General features: G+C 42.4%; 1 protein-coding gene and 1 non-coding gene across 4 annotated transcripts in view; both read left to right on the top strand.

Moving 5' to 3' along the window:
• Positions 1-20,632, top strand: part of LOC125449040 (zinc finger protein 239-like) — a 249,880-nt gene that overhangs the window by 37,732 nt on the left and 191,516 nt on the right. For 2 of the 3 annotated variants that reach the window (XR_009443180.1, XM_059641896.1), the window contains exon 2: positions 19,558-19,735. The exons of the other annotated variant lie outside the window; for it this stretch is intronic. The gene's annotated coding sequence lies outside the window, so the exon portion shown is untranslated. The remainder of the gene's footprint in view (positions 1-19,557; positions 19,736-20,632) is intronic. 3 annotated transcript variants of the gene reach the window in all.
• trnan-guu (transfer RNA asparagine (anticodon GUU)) lies at positions 1,516-1,589 on the top strand. The gene has a single exon. It is a non-coding gene; the product is annotated as a tRNA-Asn (tRNA).

The raw sequence follows: 20,632 nt of genomic DNA, 5'->3' as shown, positions 1-20,632 counted from the left end.
AGTAGGAGCTGGTCATTTAGATTACCATCACTGAATACCTCAATATCAATATCCTTGGGGTTATCATTGACTCAGTTGAACTTGTCACTAAATACAGTGGCTATAAGAGCAGGTCAGAAGCTCGAAATACTGTGGCACGTAACTCACCTCCTAACTCCCCAAGGCGTGTCCACCATCTATAGGGTGCAGGTCAGGAGTATTGTGGAATACTTCCTGCTTGCCTGGATGGGTACAGCTGCAACGACACCTGGGAAGCTTGATTCTATCCAGGACAAAGCAGCCTCTGGATGGACACCACATTTACAATCATCCATTACCTCCACATTGCCGCTCAGTAGCAGTAGTGTGTACTATCTACAAGATTTACTGCAGAAATTCACCAGAAATCTTCAGACAGCACCTTCCAAACCCATGACCACTTCCATTTAGAAGAACAAGGGCAGCAGATACATGGGAGCACCACCACCTTCAAGTTCCCCTCCAAGCCACCCACTGTCCTGATTTTGAAATATATTGCCATTTTCTCACTGTAACAGGAATTCTCTTTCTAAGGGCATTGTGGTTCTATATGCAGCGCATGGACTGCAGTGATTCAAGAAGGCAGCTCACCATCACCTTCTCAAAGGCAACTGGGGTCAGGCAATAAATGCTGGTCCAGCCAGCCTTGCCCACATCCTACAAGTGAATTGAAAAAAAGACAGACATCCCACTAGATTGAAAAATATGGCCCTGTTTTCATTTGTATCTCTTAATGTAAACACATCTCAGCATTGCTTAAATGATCCTTTGCAATCCGTGCCTTCCTTTGCAAAAACGTAAATGGAGTCATTAAAGTATGGTGGCGCTCTGGTACATGTCATATTCTGGTAGTTTCCTGAATTAATCACAACAATTGCGCCACCCCATAATATGCGGACACTAACGCCTCTTGACTGCCCCTGCATCTTGATTGTTGCCCGGGGTGGGGGAAAGGATGAAGCCAGATATTTTCCAGTGCTTCTTCCACCCCCACCCCCGCTCCACTTTCCAAATCCCCCATTAGTCCTGATTCTTTCACCATGAAATGATGTGGCCGTAAGGTATCCTCAGGCATCTTGAGTGTAGGATAAGCCTAATGTATCAGCCAATGCTTGTCAGTGATGTGTACACACTTGTGACATAAATATGTGTATTTTTAACAAAATGTCAGAGTGCAGGGGAGAATGTCATTTTGTAAACTGAGATTAAAAACGGCACAGGAACTCTTTGGGTGGCTTGCCCTTAAACCTTTGGCACCTGGGTTAAAATCCATTCCAGAACAGGAGGGTGGCTGCTGTGTTTCTGATGTGTATGGCACGTGCATGTTGTTAAATGAGTATGAGCTGGCCCCCTGATGGGAGTAAGCACATTATAACAATCACACTTCTCATGTGTCTCTTTGTTATTCACTGACAGAATGTTCTAGAGGGCCTGGAAATAATAGCAGTTAGTTATTAGCACACCAATTTCAGTGTTTACTGGGACATAACAGTTAAGATCTCTGTGGTGCAATCGGTTAGCGCGTTCGGCTGTTAACAGAAAGGTTGGTGGTTCGAGCCCACCCAGGGACGTTTGCCATAACAGTTAAGAATTCAGTTCCCATTTGACAGAAGACAAATAGATGAGACTACCCATAATTTAACTCTTGGTACAAAATCAATAGTTTTCACAGAGATGATAAATATGGTCTGGGGAAATGTCACAGGACTGTAATAGGGATGCTTTAGGCCTCAAGTATAGGATCCCCATAACTGTAACTTCATTCCCAATTCCAAACCTGGACATGTTTGACAACAAAGAAGTTGACAAATCTAGAGAATTGTTAAATACCCAGTACAGACACCTTGCAAGCCAAGCTTCCCATATATATGGCATTAAAAATATGTATCAACATGATGTCTTTTACAGAAAGTAAAGTAGACAGCTAGGTTCAGGCTGTCTGTTTTGATGATGTTTCGAGAGACAGCATTCGACTGATCAGTCCATTACTTGGGCGGGTTGCCTAGAAGTGCCCAAACTATAAACTGGTTGAAGAAAGTCTGCAGCAGAAATCTGTTTTTCGACTGGGCTCCCTGACTCGTGATCAGGATGCAGTGACTTTGTAAACAGGGCTGTAAATGAATTCTTGCAGCCACAGACAAGTTATATTTTTCCACAGAGTGTAGCTTATCCAGCAAACCATTTAGTAAACACACACCCTAACAGAGCTGTACTGTCCCTTTCGACCCTTGAGAAATCCATGGAGCCCCTGAAATGCAATGTAATGGACAGCCTGAAATGTTTCTGCAGATCTCTGAAAATTGATCACCACTTACCTAACTAAAAATTTAACCGTTGTTACAGTAGTTTTTAATTGTACGGCAGTAGTGTTTGGCTCTTCATAGAAGCCTGGATTGGTTGATTGATTCATTGTGTGAATGTGTGTGTGTCTGTATCTGTGTGTGTGTGTGTGTCTGCATCTGTGTGCATGCCTGTATTTGTATGCATGCCTGTATCTGTGTGTAGCTGTGTTTTTTCAGATGAAGAGTCCAGGCCTGAAATGTCAGCTTTGGTGCTCCTAAGATGCTGCTGGGCCTGCTGTGTTCATTCAGCTCCACACTTTGTTATCTTGGATTCTCCAGCATCCGCAGTTCCCATTATCTCTGTGTATGTAATGTGTGTGTGTGTGTGTGTGTGTGTGTCTGTATCTGGGTTTGAGCCTATATCTGTGTGTGCATGTGCCCCTATCTGAGTGTGCCTGTATTTGTGTGTTCGTATGTGTAAGTAAGTTTCCCACTGTTTTTCCCAGCAGCTTTTTCAGGGGCACACTGTAATGTTGATGACACTGGAATGCCTTTCTGAGACTGGGAGAGACTCATTCAGATCTGTAAAGATCCCATAAATTCTAGATCTCAGATTGTATACTGCAAACTGTTTAAGCATCGCTCCAACTCAGGAGTATTGCCACTGCTTTAAGTCTTTTTTTGGGAGGTTTGGGATGCATGGATTTCTGGAAATATTTGCAATCTAAATTGGAGACATCATTTACTTTGAAAGTAGACGGGGTCCTGGATTAGGGACATGTCTTACAAATACATGTACTGATGAACATGATCCCATACAAGTGTGTCATTTTAATATCTGACATACAAATGTTTCCCATATTTATGAGCAGCTATTTTACATTGCTCTGCATTGTGCCAGGACTTGTGTACAAATCGACTTGCAAACGAGTCCAGAAGCAGTTTGCAACCAGAGCCCGCGTGGAGTAGGAAGGTGGAAGTTATGAAAACTGCTCAATGGTCATTTTTATTGTTTCAGCAGAACTGCAACAGGAGAACTGCATTTACATAGCATTATACACATGGCAATATCCCAAAGCACTTCAAAGCCAGTGAAGGGCTTTTTGAAACATAATCCCCCACTGATTTCGGGTGGCATGGTAGCTCAGTGGTTAGCAGCCACAGCACTAGGGACCTGGATTTGATCCCAGCCTAGGGTGAATATTGCACATTCTCCTCATATTTACATGGGTTTCCTCTGGGTGTTCTGGTTTACTGTCACTGTCCAAAGATGTGCAGCTTAGGTCGACTGGCCATGCTAAATTGCCCAAAGACGTGCAGGCTAGGTGGTTTAGCCATGGGAAATGCAGGGATGGGGTGGGTCTGGGTGATGCTGTTCAGTGGGTCTGTGTTGTCTTGATTGGCCGAATGACTGACTTCCACTCTGTCGGGTTTTTACGGTTTGCACATAACAACCTCTGAAGGGGGAGAAAAGACAAAGAAGTAATGGCCAGATAATCTATTTTTGTGGTGTTGGGTGAGATAAACATCAGCAGGCCAGGATGTCTGGGAGAGGGTCCTTTGAATAATGTCATTGGATTTTCTTACATCGTTCAGGGTTACAGGAGAGCCTGGCTAGTTATTTTCATTAAAAGATGGCCCCTCCAACAGTGCAGCACTACATCAGTATCAGCTGAGATTACACTGTCAATCTGAAGTGGGATTTGAGTCAACAATCTTTAATTTCAGAGACAGGAATGCTACTTTAACCTCAGCTCTGACATAAATCGGCAACCCCTTAATTTTGAACAGTGACCCCTTATTCTAGGTTCTTCCACAAGAAGAAACATCCTCTCCACATCAATCATGTCAAGCCCCCTCAGGGTCTTGCATGTTTCTATCAAGTTAAAGAGTCATACAGCATCGAAACAGGCCCTTCAGCCCACCATGGCTGACCAGCTTTGACCAGCTAACTCCAAATGACCCTTCTGAGGAAGGGCCACTGGACCCGAAACGTTAACTCTGATTTCTCCCTACAGCTGCTGCCAGACACACTGAGCTTTTCCAACAATTTCCGTTTTAGTTTCTGATTTCCAGCATCTGCAGTTCTTTTGGTTCTTCTTTAAGGGGAGGTGTTAGTTAAATGATAATGTTGTTCGGAGCTAATATTAGGGGTTAGTTAGCTCAGTTGGCTGGATGGCTAGTTTGCCAATGCAGAGTGATGCCAACAGCTCAGGTTCAATCCCCACCTTGGCTGAGGTCACATTGAAAGTCTGACCTTCTCAACCTTGCTCCTCAGCTGAGGTGGGGTGACCCTCAGGGTAAACCAGCACCAGTCATCTTTCTCTAATGAGAAACCAGCCTTCAGCTGCTCTGGGGTCTGGTGACTTTACCTAATCCAGACGCCCAGATTCATGCCCAAGGAGTATAGGCTCAAATCATACAATGGTATTTGGTGAAATTTAAATTTGCTCAATGAATAAATTTCATCAGTAAAAATCTGGAATTGAAGTTGTGATGCTATATTGATTGTCATGAAAGCCCTGATTCATGAATGCACTTTAGGGAAGGAATTCTGCCCTTGTTCTCGAGTCTAGTCTGTCTTTATGTGACTCCATACATGCCACAGTGTAGTTGACTCATAACTTGCCTCTGAAATAGTCCACAGCAGGCTACGCAGCATCAGTGAAGCAGGGAAGTTGACGTTTCAAGTCAGGACCCTTCCTCAGAAATGGACATTTATGAGGAAGGGTCCCAATTTGAAGCATCAACTTTCCTGCTCCTCTGATGCTGCCTGGCCTGCTGTGTCCCTCCAGCTTCATACTGTGTTGTCTCTGACTGCAGCATCTGCAATTCTTGCTATCTCTCAAATGGCCTAGCAAGCCATCGAGCCCAAGGAAACTTGGGATGTGCAATACATGCCAGGAACACCCACAATCCATGAACATGGAAAAAAAGTTAAACTCCCACCAGGTCCCCAGTCATTTGTTCTGTGCGACTAAAGTTCCCTTTAGTATTATGAGCGATCTGCAGCTTCACTGAGGGACATCTGTGCACTGTAAGCGCCAGATCGATGTGCCGAAAAGTAGACCTATTCAATATGCTTCACATTGTATTTCAGAACAAATTGTGAAATACCCTGATTTAATAAATGATTGTAAATTGGCAATCTGGCTTTGGACAGAATATCTGATCCAAGCTGAATTTCACTCTGAACACAATTGCCTTGGATAAACTAGTTACAAGCTTTCCGAGGATTTGGCTGCACTATAGTACAATTTGACCCAATGTCAGCAACATTGAATATCTGGCCCACATTAAGCAATTGCTCTGCGAAACTTGTGTTGATGGGGAATGACCCTATTAGAATGTATAAAATTGCACTGTTACTTTTTAAAATTTCACCGCACTGGCTAGCCAGCATTTACTGCCGAGAGGGCAGTTGAAAGTCAGCAATATTGTGTGGGTCTGGAGTCACATGCAGGCCAGAGTAGCAGTTTCTTTTCCCTAAAAGAGATTAGTGAACCAGGTGGTTTCTTCCCAACAGTTTCATGGTCACTATTAGACCCTGAACACCAGATTTTTTTTCTCATTCCATTCAAATTCCACCATCTGCAATGCCCAGGTCTCCAAAACATTACCTAGGTCTCTGGATTAACAGTCTAGCGATAATACCAACAGGCCAGCACCTCCCACTTGATTTATAGCACATTTATGGGCCCAATTTTAGCCAGTCAAAAAGCATCCACTTTCATAAAGTTAAAATTGGGTCCCAAACCTGCCTATGGAGGCAGGGTGGTGGGATGTAAAATGACGTTGTTAAAACTTTTAAATATTTAATCAGTGCTTCCATTTGCAATAACAAGCCAATTCAAAGCAATACCAGTTCAAATGCATGTGAAGGAAAATGGTCCGCAGCAGGTTATGACACTTGGTGAATACAACACGATGACATGCACGGTCGTCTCTCGAAGCAGCATCTTCATTCACCAAAAGTTGCTCATCATTTCTTACCCCATGTTACAGTTGAAGGGCAAGACAAAAAGATAGACCCTGAGAGCCCTGATAAGAGCTGCAGCAATTAAACCTGCACCTTTGGCACAATTGTACACTGGAGCCATTTAACCACGTGGTCTGGAGTGGTGAGCTTATCATTTGAATTTTGAAGACACCCTCATGAATAATCAAATTAGGAAGAATACCACCTTCAATATTGTTTTGCAATTCAACTGAGAACATGCTCCTTAATTTTGGAAACACAATCAGAAATTGCTGGAAAAGCTCAGCAGGTCTGGCAACATCTGTGGAGAGAAATCCCATTTTGGGTGTAGTGACCGATCCTCAGATATGCCAGACCTGTTGAGCAGCTCCAGTAATTTCTGATTTTGTTTCTGACTTGCAACGTCCTCAGTTCTTTCAGGTTTTAATTCATTATCGTTAATTTTGGAGCTGTTTCAATGATTAGAAATTAATTTTCTCTTCCTTTTCCAGAATCGCTGCAGTTCCCACTCTTTCATCTGAAGGTAGCAGGATAATACCTGTTAATACTGCTGAACAGAGAGACATGATGCCATTCCTTTCAGTTAAACTCAGCACAGCAACTGCGAGAATGACAAATTTCAAAGAACCATAACAATTTACATCAATCAAAACAAAACCCAAAGAAATGCTGGATCTAATTCAGATCCAACCCGACTTTGTACATTACTGGAGACAAGATAATCAGCCGACCTCTTCATGTGATTCAATATGCTTCCTAGAAGCAGCATACATCCACATGCAAGGAAACATTTTCTGCAAATGAAAGATTCCTTTATTGAATTATTCAGAGGCTCAAGGAGCCTATTGTTATCTACTGCTGTCTCCATTTCAGCATCTTGACAAGTCAGAGTTGACTTGCCAGTCAATCAGCACTCCTTTTCTTCCTGTGGTATAAATTGTTATGATCATTCAACAAGTGGTATTCTTGCATTTGTCCTGATGGGTACAAGTTGCATATCTTCAGCATCACAGCTCTGTACTGTTCAGCAGTAATCATGTTTTGTACTTCATTTCTTGATTATTTGCATAACACATGTTCCTTAACACCCACTCCCTTTATACTCGGTATTGTCTCATCATCAAACAGAGATGCAAAAATGAATGTCGGCGTTAAAAATAAGATTTGTGATAGAGAAATAATATTTAATATCAGTGTTTCAAACAATATTCACACGAGTGGAAACCAAAATTTGATGCTGTTTAAGTGTTTTGAGAAATGGACAAAACCTGCTGCAAATAGCAAGGGATTATCCTGTGTAAGATAATAAAATGTGAGGCTGGATGAACACAGCAGACCCAGCAGCATCTCAGGAGCACAGAAGCTTTTGTGCTCCTGAGATGCTGCTGGGCCTGCTGTGTTCATCCAGCCTCACATTTTATTATCTTTGGATTCTCCAGCATCTGCAGTTCCCGTTATCACGGATTATCCTGTGTGTTGGATTCTAATTGCTTTCTCAGACAAATGCAAAGGTTTATTGGAGTGGGAAAGAGAAAGGTGGAATTGGTGAAGCTGATCATAGCTGGGGACGGTGACAGGGTGACAGAAATCCAGTCTGCACTGAATAAAACATCCTCTATACGTTTTAGTATTTCACGCTGTCACTGAGTCTAAAACAACATCCTCCTATGAATACTGTCACCACTTCTTCCGTCAGACAGAACTAAAATACATGAAATTATAGTCTTTGTTTTAAAATGACTTCATGACCTTTCTCTCCCTTTTCCCTTTCTAATATCCTCCAACACGATTAACCTCTAAGTTCTCTGCACTCCTCTTAACCTGGCCTCCTGACAGTCCCAAACTTCCATCACAGGTGGCCACGTTTTCAGCTACCTGAGTCTTAAGTTCTGAAGACCCGAAATATCTTTGCCTGTCACTTTTGTTAGTCACCCTCTTGCTTTACTAAGTTTTTGATCACCTATCCCGATATCACTGTTTTTGGCTGAGCATCCGTTTTTAGCTGCCCATACTCCCTTGAAGCACTTTGAGGTGTCGTCCGACATGAAAGGCAGGCTGTACCTAAATGCAATATGTTGCTCTCAATTTATGTCAACATAAAATGATATCCATGTAATTTTTTCGATTTAGTGTTCTATCAGTTATTATAAATGAAGAAAATCAGATGAGAAACTGTATTTTAGAGATATGAGAAGAATGGTCACAAAAGATTATCATTCATCTCATAATTTCCAGTCCCAGGGATAAAATAACACAATAAATAGGAGCAGGAGTAGACAATATTGCGCCTAGGACCTGAATTCCTGCTGAATAGTGACCAAGGCTGATCTTACATTTCAACTCCACTTTCCCTCCTGCTCTCTGTTTCTCTTTATTGTCATAGCCATAAAGGCAATCCTTTTGGTCATTTGTGTGCAATATGTTGCGGAACGTTGCCAGTGGTTTGCCTGGCACCGGATACTAAATCCACTGTGCTGGATGAGTCCTCTGTACGAATTATAATTTTGTCTAATTTATTGTCACCATTTTCAGGAACACAACCACAAATTTAAACGTGGATGTATTCCATTATGCAGTGGCGTAAGCAAACAAAATTGGATGCTGAGTTGAAGAGGATGATGGGTGAAGATAAAGGTGTGACCAAATGCTTGACCAAAGAAGCTGGTGGCACAGGGTTGATCTGACAGAGGTTTATAGGTTTCAGAGGGTATAGGTTTAAGATGAGAGGGGAAAGATTTCAAAAGGACCGAAGGAGCAACCTTTTCATGCAGAGGGTGATGCATGCATCGAGTGAACTGCCAGAGGAAGTGGTGGAGGCTGGTACAATTACAACACTTAAAAGGCATCAGGATGCGTCAATGAATAGGAGGGGTTTAGAGGGATATGGGACAAATGTTTGCAAACGGGACTAGATTAATTTAGGATCTCTGGTCAGCATGGACAAGTTGAACCGAAGGTTTTGTTTCCACGCTGTACATCTCTATGACTGTGTAGCTCTAACAGGCTGTATTGAAATGGGATGTAGCGAGTCAGGCATTAATCCTGTGGATTCTAAGAGGACACACTCTTAGAAAAGTCACCCTGGGAATTGGGTTCAATTCTTAACAGCTGACATTGACTTGACAGATAAACCTGACCCAGAGTGAATTGTGATGCTGTTTGTTCCATTCTAGGGGACCCCAGTCACCCATTCTCTTTATTGAACAGTGGTTCCATTTTGGATTCACTCTAAACTAGGCAAGAGGTTGATAGCAAAGGAGAACTTTTGAAACTTGCCATTAATTTCACTTCACTTGCTGAAACAGTGTCGCAAACTTGTAATTAATGATGGAGAGATAAAACGCCTTTGATTTATCCAGCCTGCCCCAGAAAATTTGTCGTACTGAGCCTATTAACATTTTGTAGCTGTTTTGTGAGGAGGGAGAAAGTTTCTGACACTGTTTTTCAGCACTAAACCTGAAGATAAAAGATTCATTGCCTTCATCCATGCCCAAGCATACAGTGCACATTTATCATTGACCTTACTTGTTGTTCATTGATTTTACTTGGCTGCTGTCTCTGACACGAGGGATTTAATAGCTGTTTATATTCAAGCTGCAGGGAATCTCTGCAGCACCACAAATCCTCCAATCACAAGCTCCTGTTAATCGATATTTTTTTGCAGATTTATTTCTGTTTACATAAAGACATCTAAGTTGTGGTGGAATATAAGATTCAAAAGGAAAGCCACTTAGAGACAAGAAACAAAGTGTGATATAAACTTTCTGATTTATATTTAAAATATCATCTCTTTTTAGTTTGGGTTTTGAACTTTAAGTGAGTAACATGTGGATCTTCTGTGTGTTTGAAGTTAATAATTAACTTGTAAGTATTTCTGTAGCCATGGTGATTTCTTTAAAACAGTTTGTGAGGGCTACTTTGACAGTGTGATTTGTTCTTATTTTATTTTATTATTTTACAACCTGGCATTGTAGATAATTGTACCTCAAGGTTTTCATTCGAAATTTTGAGACTCCGGCAGTTTCCTTTCAGCGTAAGGGATCTATAGCTTAGAAGGAAGAGGTTTTTATTTCAGTTTTACTTTATTTTTGGGCATTTCTTGCATGGAGATGCATGTGTAGAGCCATGCATCTGAGAAAGGAATACAGTAAACTTGATTATCTTGGAGGAAGGAGGTACTGAGAGTCCCACTCCAGAAATGTTGGGATAAAACTGTGAAGAGGACTTGAAGCTGAGTTTACTTAACCTCAGGTGTATGACAGTTCCAGGAACTATCTATCAGAGGTTCCAGTATTGGACTTGGAGACACAGTTATTTTAACCTACCAAGTTATTTGGGAAGAGATTCTGGTTTGAATAATGCAGAAGGGTGTTGTTAAGTACTGTAGGGATATGTTTAATATTATAAAGGAGTATTTTGGGACGATAGGATTCTATTTTTACAGTGTGTTTAAAACTCTTGAATTTGTATTATGTGTAAGTAGATTGATTTACCCATTTAACTTCATTTCTTTTGCATTGTAAACTCCTGTTTTATTGTTAAAATAAAATTTGCAACATTTTACTTTACTTCAGCAAGAGACCACTTAGTTAAAAACAAAACAAAAAATGATCTGGCAAGCCAGATTTCAGTCTGGATCAGTCAGGGTTGTCTAGTAATGGCATCTGTTGGGATCAAAACACAAAGTATAAACCAATTGAACCTTGAGGCCTCAAGAAAGACAGAACTTGCATTCATGTAGCACCTTTCATGACTTCAGAGTCCATCAAAGATCTCTGATGAAGGGCCTAGGCCCGAAACGTCAGCTTTTGTGCTCCTGAGATGCTGCTTGGCCTGCTGTGTTCATCCAGCTCCACACTTTGTTATCTTGGATTCTACAGCATCAGCAGTTCCCATTATCACTAAATCACAAATAATGCTCAGTTTTAGAGTAGTTCAGGCTCTACAATGTAATTTATTCTGTTTATATCTCTGTAATGTCAGCTGCCTCAGGCTATCTGCCTCTGAAGCCCTCTCCTTATCTCCAGATTTGATGACTCTTATGCCCCTGCAGCTGATCTCCTGTCCTTTACCCTCTGTCGTATGCTTCCAAACTTCTGCTTCCTGTATTTATCCCATTCCTGGTACCTCCCATTGAACATACCTGCTTTTCCTGACTTGGTTCCCAGGCCCCCAGTTTAAAATTCTTGTCTGTGCACTTAAATCCATTAAATGCCTTGGTCTTCCCCACTTCACTTTCCTCATCTAAGCCTGCAAGCTTCCCATAATGCCCCAATCCTCCATTTCTGCCATCTTATGCCTCACTTTCACTTTGATCCACCATGTAGTAATGTGGGATTGACACTCTCCTGTGTGAACAGCGACAGGTTTTGCTGGCGGGAAGGAAGGAGATGCTATCTGGAGCCTGACAGTTCCATGTGATCTGATGGTGTCCCGACTTAGCTCTTTCTGCACTTGTTCTGTATCTATATCAAGATTAAGGGTGTAATTCCCTTCAATCAACAAACCACTGGTGCCTTCAGCTCTCTGGCACGCAAGCTTTGGAATTCTCTCTCCAAATCTCCGATTATCCAAATTACTTCTTTCAAGCTGACCTTTCTGACCACACTTTTAGACATGTGGAATCATTGGCCTCCATTTGTATCATAAATGTTGAGTTAGCCCACCATGACTATGCCTGTCAATGAGCAAGACCAGGGCAAACCTCCTAAAATCACTGCCTTTGGCTTGACAGGTGGAGGCCAATCAGCCCATCATGCTTGTTCCAGTCAATAAACAGCATGCAGGCAAATCTCCTAATACCGTGTCTTTAGTTTGACATTCCCCTTTTTATTCCAGTTCCATTCTAGTGATATGTTGTTGTTACATAATGCATATCATGATGTAAAGCATAAATATTGAATCCTGGGAGAGTCAATTCTTGTGCAGAAATATCTTGAAACTTATCTGTAGAAATGTTTAACTTGATCTTTTCAATGCCAAAGCAGTTCCACTGCCTAAAGGAAATGGGAGTTCTGCAATATTATTAACTTTTTGTTGAGTGGAACGGCAAATTCAAATGCTACAGCACATTGTTGCACTTACGCGCGCATAAATCCCGAGCTTCCTTTTCATTATTTAGTATCTGCAGCACTTTTTAGACTTTGAAACACTTTCAAATCATTTGTGAGTCAGAATCCAATATCAGTTGATGACTGAATGAGATGTTCTGAAATGCAGGCCAGATTGTACACTGAAAGACTAAGTGCTACAAGGGCAAGCTACAGTCTGCTCGAGGTCACACCAAAGCGACTTCTCAATTTTTTTTTCTTTGAATAGTGTGTCCTATTTAACATTTATGCTGGCAGCGCCTCTCAATATATGAATGTAATATGATCCTGCCGACTCAACAGTTTTGATAGGAATCATAATTTTACTGAATTATGCGCTGTTGAATGGTCTTTCATCATGTTGTAATAAGTCAAACACAATATCAAAATGAAGGTCTTGAACTACACTTGATATACAAATAGGCCGGATTACTCTCATCTTCAAGATGAAGACTGTCGAGCACCAAGACTTCGTTATGTGTTTATGTACATCGAAGGCGTTAGTGGTGATTTCTACTTTCGAAGCTTATCTTATTGCCATTTGAGGTATGCCAGCAATGACAAAAGCCTTTGCAAGCCCTTGAAGCTCATTCGTCTGATACAAGAACTCTGCAATCATGAGAAGCGATTGTATTTTGAATGGTCTGCGCTGTTTTCCCTTTAGCTCTGTCACACTCTAGGCTGGCTGGCTCCTTAAAGATCTTTCAGTAAAGATGCCGTGTTTTCCTTGGGATCTGTTTCAGTTGCAATTATCAGCCAATCTCCTGTGAGGTCCTTGTTGCCACGATCCTCTCAAAGCGGATTGAAACTTAGTTACAAATCCGCTAATGACAACAGAGACCAGTGACAGGGGAGAAAGAGGTTTCATTGTTTTCTTCAGTTGCACCGAGGGCAGTGGAATTCTGGAAGCTTCTCCTTCGAAACGCTGCAGCAGGTGATATTTTCAAGACTGAGGTTATCTGTCAGGTAAGAGTTTTCAAAGATATTGAACTAGTTAACACAGATGATGTTAAAGTACCAATCAGTCAGACACCGGGATCGAATGGTCACTCCGTGTTTCAATGGGCATTAGAATGTGAACAATAGGAAAACGTGGATACTGAAAATGATTCATGAATGGACCACCATGAAATGAGGCAGTCCGGTGACTGTATTCCACTGCCAGGGGCCTGTATAATGTGGCATTGGGCTTTCACTCCTCAGGAGTTGCTGGACAATGACCTGGTAGATATGCTAGTCCCAGCAGAACTGTTTGTTGTCCACCGAACTGGGATCCCGGGGTTGTTAGATCCTGAGTTGGCCTTAGTGAGTGGCACAGTGGTTAGCATTGCTGCCTCACAGCGCCAAGGACCCATGTTTGATTCCACCCTCAGGCGACTGTCTGTGCGGAGTTTGCACATTCTCCCTGTGTCTGCGTGGGTTTCCTCTGGGTGCTCCGGTTTCCTCCTACAGTCCAAAGATGTGCAGGCTTGGTGGATTGGCCATACTAAATTGCCCGTAGTGTTCAGGGATGTGTAGACTAGGTGTGTTATTGGGGATGGGTCTGGGTGGGTTGCTCTGAGGGTCAGTGTGGACATGTTGGGCGGAAGGGCCTGTTTTCACACTGGAGACATTCTCTGAAAGAGTTATGGATGGAGAGAGATCAGGGAGGCTAGCCTGGGCGATGAGTCCGTCAGCGGTGTAAGTGGGGAGAGGGCGGACTTGTTGGATTTTGAAGGCCAGATGGGAATGTAGGAAGCAGGTTGGGTGGACAAGATCATAAAGTAGGGGGAAACGGCCTCTGTTGCATACAGGGTACAAGAAGTAATCTTCTTCCTCCTTTCCTTTTCACCAAAGCTGGTGATAAACAGCTTGCTGACCCTACTCCTGATCAGTGTATATTTTTATGCTCAGAAGTACTATCACCCACGGCTGAGTGATTTTTCCACCACCAAATCACTTTAACTTTTGTTTTGTTTTCCTTTTTAAACAGTAACCACCACTAGTAAAAGACGTTTACATTTAGATGTTTACATTGCCGAGGCCATTGAGGAAAATGCAAACTATCAACAAGTGAGGAGGTAGGGAGCAAGGGAAGGAACAAAAGCAGAATGGAGTTTTTGGGGGAGATAAAACAGCATCTCCCCTGCAGTGCCCACCTCTCTCTAAAGGCACTGAGAGTATTGTTGGACATTGCGAGCTCCCTCTCCAAGGGGACCTGGATGGCCAGTATAGAAAGGATGGAGGGCCTGAGTCAAGTTACAGTTGGCCACTGAAGGGCTTCAGTAGGTCTAAGAGCAGGTAGTCTATTGGGTCCTCACTGACCACCCTGCCCACCCTCAAACCTCCACCAATAAGATGGGGACCAGGTTGGGATGGGTGGGAAGGCAATGGACTAGCCACTTGACATATCTTTTGGAAATTGCTTCCCTCCAAAAATATGCTGTCTAGAAGATGTGGACTGTAAAATTCAGCCCATTAATTGAGCTAGTAAACCAATCCTCCAACATAATTCGTTCAGTGATTGATGACTGAGAGGTGTGGTGCTAAGGCAGAATTTATTAATGACAGCTGTTGGCCTTATTGTTAGCTGTGGCTCAGTCTGTAACACTTTTGACTCTAATTCAGAAGGTTACAAGTCCAAGCTCCACTTCACACACTTGGTTAAGAAAGTCCATGCTGATACTGCTGGCCTGGACTGAGGGCAGGTCCCAGGACACTGAGGTATATCAGGGGCTAATTAACTGGGTGTGGGTTGCGGGGAGCCTGCTGTGCTTGGGCTGGGGTCCGAGGCCACGTGTGACACTGGGGCCTACAGATGACTGCCCCTGCCCCTGGCCAAGTGAGTGCTGCATTGTCTCTTGAAACAAGAAGAGGATGATAATGGTACGATGTGTGAGCTGGCACACAGCACCATGATGACCAGTGGCTACTACAGCCTGGCACAAATAGCAATCCACAACATCACTTGGCAGGTTCATGTGCCTCCTGTGCTCGAACTTGCTTCTGAAGGATTGGCCTTTTCAGCCAATTAGCAAAGGTTCATCACAGGGAAACCTCATGCCTCCAATAGGCTGTTGCTGTACATCGATTATCCCCTATGGATGGGTTGGGCACCATGTTATTTCTGACAAGATTGTGAGGCAGTGCACTATGCATCTTTTCCTTGGTTGTCTCACTCAGACCATATGGGAATATCCACTGCTAATGTAACTTAATTGTGCAGCCCAGTATTGGATGTGATGAATTGCCTGGAGCAGGCTGAGAGTGGGGGGAAAGCTGTAAACTTAGCTGAGCTTGTACAATCTGGACTGGAGCCAAAGGAAAATTGGTAGGAAGATACGATACCTCAGTTGCTAAAGATTGTAAATGTTCCATGTGAAGTGTCAGACAGGAAATAGGGAAGACAACTTTATCTTCAATCATAAAGTAGATTTTAAAGAAGATTACAAAATCACAGTGAAAGGTGAAGGCCCACAGTGCCGGGCAACGACAAGGTAGATGTTCGTCTAAGAGATTAATTGGTTCATACACGCGGACAAACTAAGAATTTATATCAGAAGCAGGTTTACCTATAGAATAGAATGATGCAGCACAACAGGAAGCTATTCAGCCCATCATGCACTGCTGGCTCTTTATATGAGCTGTGTAATTAGACCCACATGTGCTGTTCTGACCCCAGAGCCCTGCTGTTTTATTCTTTTTGTGTGTTTGCCCAATTCCAGTGACAGTTATGATAAAATCAGCTTTCATTACGTTCGGGGTAGTATCCTAGACCCAACCATCTTCCGCTGCTTCATCAATCACCTTCCCTCCCTCATATGGTCAGAAGTGGGGATGTTCGCTAATGGTTGTACAATGTTCATCACCATTCGTGACTCCTTGGGTGTGGAAACAGTCCATGGTCAAATGCAACAAGACCAAGTAAAACATTCAGACTTGGGCTGATAAATGGCAAGACAAAATCTAAGTTTTTCCCCTTGATATACAGTGACACATTCAACCCCCACTACCAACAACTTAGTGACTATTGGTAACTAGAAATTGAACTGGATGAATAAATACCATGGCTCCAAGCACAAGTCAGAGGCTGGGTATTCTAGAGCAGACAATCCACATCCTCAATGCCATCAGCTAACAATAAATCAGGAAAGTAAAGTAATATTCTCCACTTGCCTGGATGGGTGCGGTTCCAACAACACCCAGGAAGCTCGACACTATCCAGCACAAAGCACCCCACTTGATTGGCACCTCGTCAACCATTGCAAACATTCACTCCCTTCACCATCGCCACAGAGACAGTGGCTTGTACCTGCTACAAGATGCCCTGCAGCAACTTGCCAAGACTCCTTAGACTGCACCTTCCAAGTTGCACCTTATATATCTAGAAGGAGAAGAGCAGCAGATATATGGGAACACCACCACCTGCAAGTTCCCCTCCAAGCCTGTCACCAATCTGACTTGGAAATTTATCTCCGTTCCTTCACTGTCACTGGGTTAAAATCCCGGAACTCCCTTCGCAGTAGCTCTGTGAGTGTCTCTACCCGTGATGTTCAGGAAAGCAGCTCACTACCATCTTCTCCAGGGAAATTAGGGATGGGGAGTAATTGTTGGTCCTACCAGCGATGCCCATACCCTGTGAATAAATAAATAAAATAAATTTAAAACATTAAGGCAGTTAATTCTAGTTCATAATAACTTTGTTGAAAACCAACCACCTCACATTCCCTCCCTGCAGATTTTGTTGATTATGTCAAATCTGTGACCTCTGTTAAGGGTTTCTTACAAAGTTTAAATATTGAAGTTGACCAATGGGCCTCAAATATTTATCTTCTGCTACCTTGCTTCTAATACTGGTACCCATCTCGACAACAAGTGGACCAGTGGCTAAAGAATAAATCTATGTATTTATATAGCTGCTTTCACAACCTCAGGCTGTTTCATAGCATGTTCCAGGTAATCAATGACTTTTGAAGTGTAGTTGTTGTTGTAATGTAGCCAATCATGGACAACAATTCCTCATTAACAACAGTGTGATCATGATGGTTAGTTTGCTTTAAAGATATTGGTTAAAGGAAACATAGTGGCCAGGGATAATTAATTCCATCGGAGAGTCGGTATGTGGGTGTCCAAAAAGCAAGTCTAACAGACTCTGGAGATTCCTCGTCCAAGCGCACCCAGTGCCTGATGTACATGACCAGCATAAGGAAGTGATACCACAGATAACCACTGTCCCTACCAAGTCCAACCATCACCATACCCTGACTCCCCATTGGCCTGGGATTTCCTTGTTGATACTTGGACTCAGGTGGGTGCAGCACCAACATCTGCCACTTCTTCCAATGGTGCTGATGGGCAGTAGAGAGCTACCAAGATCCCATTGGCTGGCAGCCCTCAAGGACAATATTTCCACTCACAGCGTCCTTGGGCGTGTCGATGGTGTCCACTTCATTGGTGGGCACTTTATACAGCAGGTTTCCCCAGTAGAGGTGCCTGAACTTCTGTCTGTTCTCCAGATCTGGGGACTGAGACCCCTGTTGCACATATTAAATTCTACCTGTCGCTTTAATTTTAACTCATTGGCTGCACGGCTGTTTGAGATGTCCTGTGGAATGAAAGGCACATAGGTGCCTTTCAGCTATCTAAACTCAAATGAGATATGTGTGTGGCTTGGGAAGCTTTGTAAATGCCAGCTATTACTACTCAGTACAAAAATGTTACCCCATTTTTGTTCTTCCTTTGTGGGATACATTTGACTGAATGTGGTAATGGAAGTATTGGAGTAAAATTATGGGCAGATTGTGCACTGCATTAATTATTCTGATGGCATGCTTGTTACCCAGTGTGTTTATGATGATGGCATATGGTCTATGTACTGGTTTAAAAGCTCTGCTTGTACTTGACAACTTAAGGGAGAATTTGTAGCATTGATCTATTGAATATTTGATTTCAGCTGCCAACTTTAGCAATTAATCACAATGATATAACTGTTTCCAACGACCTCTGTCTTAAATGCAAAAGTTAATAACTTGAGTATTCTGGTAGACTCTGTTGGGACTGAGCCAGTGAATTACAGATGTTTGGTTTAATTAAATCACTGTTTGCACTGGATTATTGCTGGAGCAAATCCAACTAACCATTTTAAATAACCTAATAATCTGGGGTTTCCTGTTTCATCTGTCTGCCAGTGAGCTGATGGGAGATGAAATAAAACCATAAAATCACAAGAAATGGCAGCAAGAGTTGGTTATTCAACTCTTCCGGTCAGTAAGATCATGGATGATCTGGTGGTGGCCTGAACTCCAATTTCCTTCCTGACCCCCTCAGTATCCCTTGTCTCCCTTCTTAGAGGAAACATCTCTCTAAGCAAACCTTGAATATCAATGACACAGCCTTGACTGCTGTCTGGGAGAGATAATTACTAAGATTCTTGCATGAGGGGAATCCTTATCTCGGCATCCACCCAGTCACACTCACTTGAAGTCCTTTAGATTCCAACAAGGGGACTTCTTGTGCTTCTAAATTCCAATGAGTATAAGCCCAACCTGCTCCAACTTTCCTTGTAAGACAATCTATTTATCCCAGGGATGATAGGAACTACAGATGCTGGAGAATCCGATATAACAAGGTGTAGAGCTGGATGAACACAGCAGGCAAAGCAGCATCGTAGGAGCAGGAAGACTGATGTTTCAGGCCTAGACCCTTCATCAGAAAACGGTCTCGGCCTGAAACGTCAGCCTTCCTGCTCTTGTGATGCTGCTTGGTCTACTGTGTTCATCCAGCTGTATGCCATTTATCCCAGGATTCAGCCTAGAAAACCTTGTCTGAACTGCTTTCAGCGCAAGTATATTTTCTTTCAGGAAGAACAGTGGAAACTGTACCTAGTAATGCCCCGTATAGCTGCAGCAAGTCATCCTTCCTTTTATTTTTCAACCTCCTTCCAATAACAGCCAACATCCCATTTCCCTTCCCCAAGACTTGCTGTAGCTACATGATAACATTTTGTGATTTATGCACAGCGACATCCAGAGCACCCTGAAACATGGCATTCTGCAGACACTCTCCATTTGAATAATCTGCTTCTCCACACTTCCTGCCAAACTGGACAACCTCACATTTTCAAACATTACACGTCATCTACCAGATATTTTGCCTGTTCATTTAACCCATCGATATCACTTAACACACTCTTTGGACTGTCCTCATTCAGAGATAGGAAGAACTGCAGATGCTGGAGCCAGAGGTAACACAGCGTGGAGCTGGAGAGTGTCAGAGAGGGGAAGTGAAGAAGGATGTTCCTAATGACTGGAGATTGCAGAACCAAAGGTCACAGACTAAGGATACACAGTAGAACGAAGATGAGGAGAACTGTCTTCGCTAAGAGAATGGTGAGCCAGTGGAATTTTCTATCATTGAATATTTTTAAGACAGAGTTAGATATTGTTCTTCGAGCAAAAGAGATCAAAGAATATGGGGAGAAAGCAGGAACAGGAATGAGCAGGCATGCTCATATTTAATGGTGGAGCAGGCTCAAGAACTGAATGGCCTACTCCCAGTCCAATTTTCTCTGTTTCTATGTTAAATTGGGAAAGGGGAATGGATAATCCGGTAGTTAATTAATCATTGCTTTAAGCATAAAATTAAACTGAACATTTATAACTCACTGACCTAGTTCCAAACACATATAAATAGGATTCAGACTTGATTGATATTCCCCAATAAGGACAAACCAAAGTGCTTTGAAACAGACAAAGTGTAGTCACTGCTGTAACATACAGAATGTATTTACATTAAGTTCCTACAAACAGTAAATTTACTTGCATGAGCTCCCACAAACTGTAATGTGATAATGACCTGATAATCACTTTTAGCAATGTTGATTCCAGTGAGATCTCACCTGTTTTTCCTCTAAAGAATACCATGTGATTTTTTTTACTTCCACCTGGGAGAGCAAACAAAGGTACAGATTTATCACCAATGCAGCACAGCAGGACAAGAAATGAGAATTGTTACGATTCCAGCTGCTTCAGCAAGTGGAATAGTCAAACCCCAGAATAAAACCTGCCTCGCTAGATCTTTTTCCCCTTTGTCAAACCTTGTGGTCTTTCACTGAAACATAAGCACATCAGACTACAGATTAGATTTTACCAATAAAACAGAAGTTTATTACATTGAAGAAATAAAATAAACCAAAATATCAAATATAGCAGTTTCAAAAATTTCAGAACACATTGCAAAAGAAAGTTACCCATGAGAACTTTCCCCTTGACTACTCACAAACTTAA

The sequence above is a fragment of the Stegostoma tigrinum genome, chromosome 43, assembly GCF_030684315.1.
Source record: "Stegostoma tigrinum isolate sSteTig4 chromosome 43, sSteTig4.hap1, whole genome shotgun sequence".
Lineage (NCBI taxonomy): Eukaryota > Metazoa > Chordata > Chondrichthyes > Orectolobiformes > Stegostomatidae > Stegostoma > Stegostoma tigrinum.
Note: the sequence above shows the minus strand (reverse complement) of the source record. Positions and strands in the feature narration are given on the sequence as shown.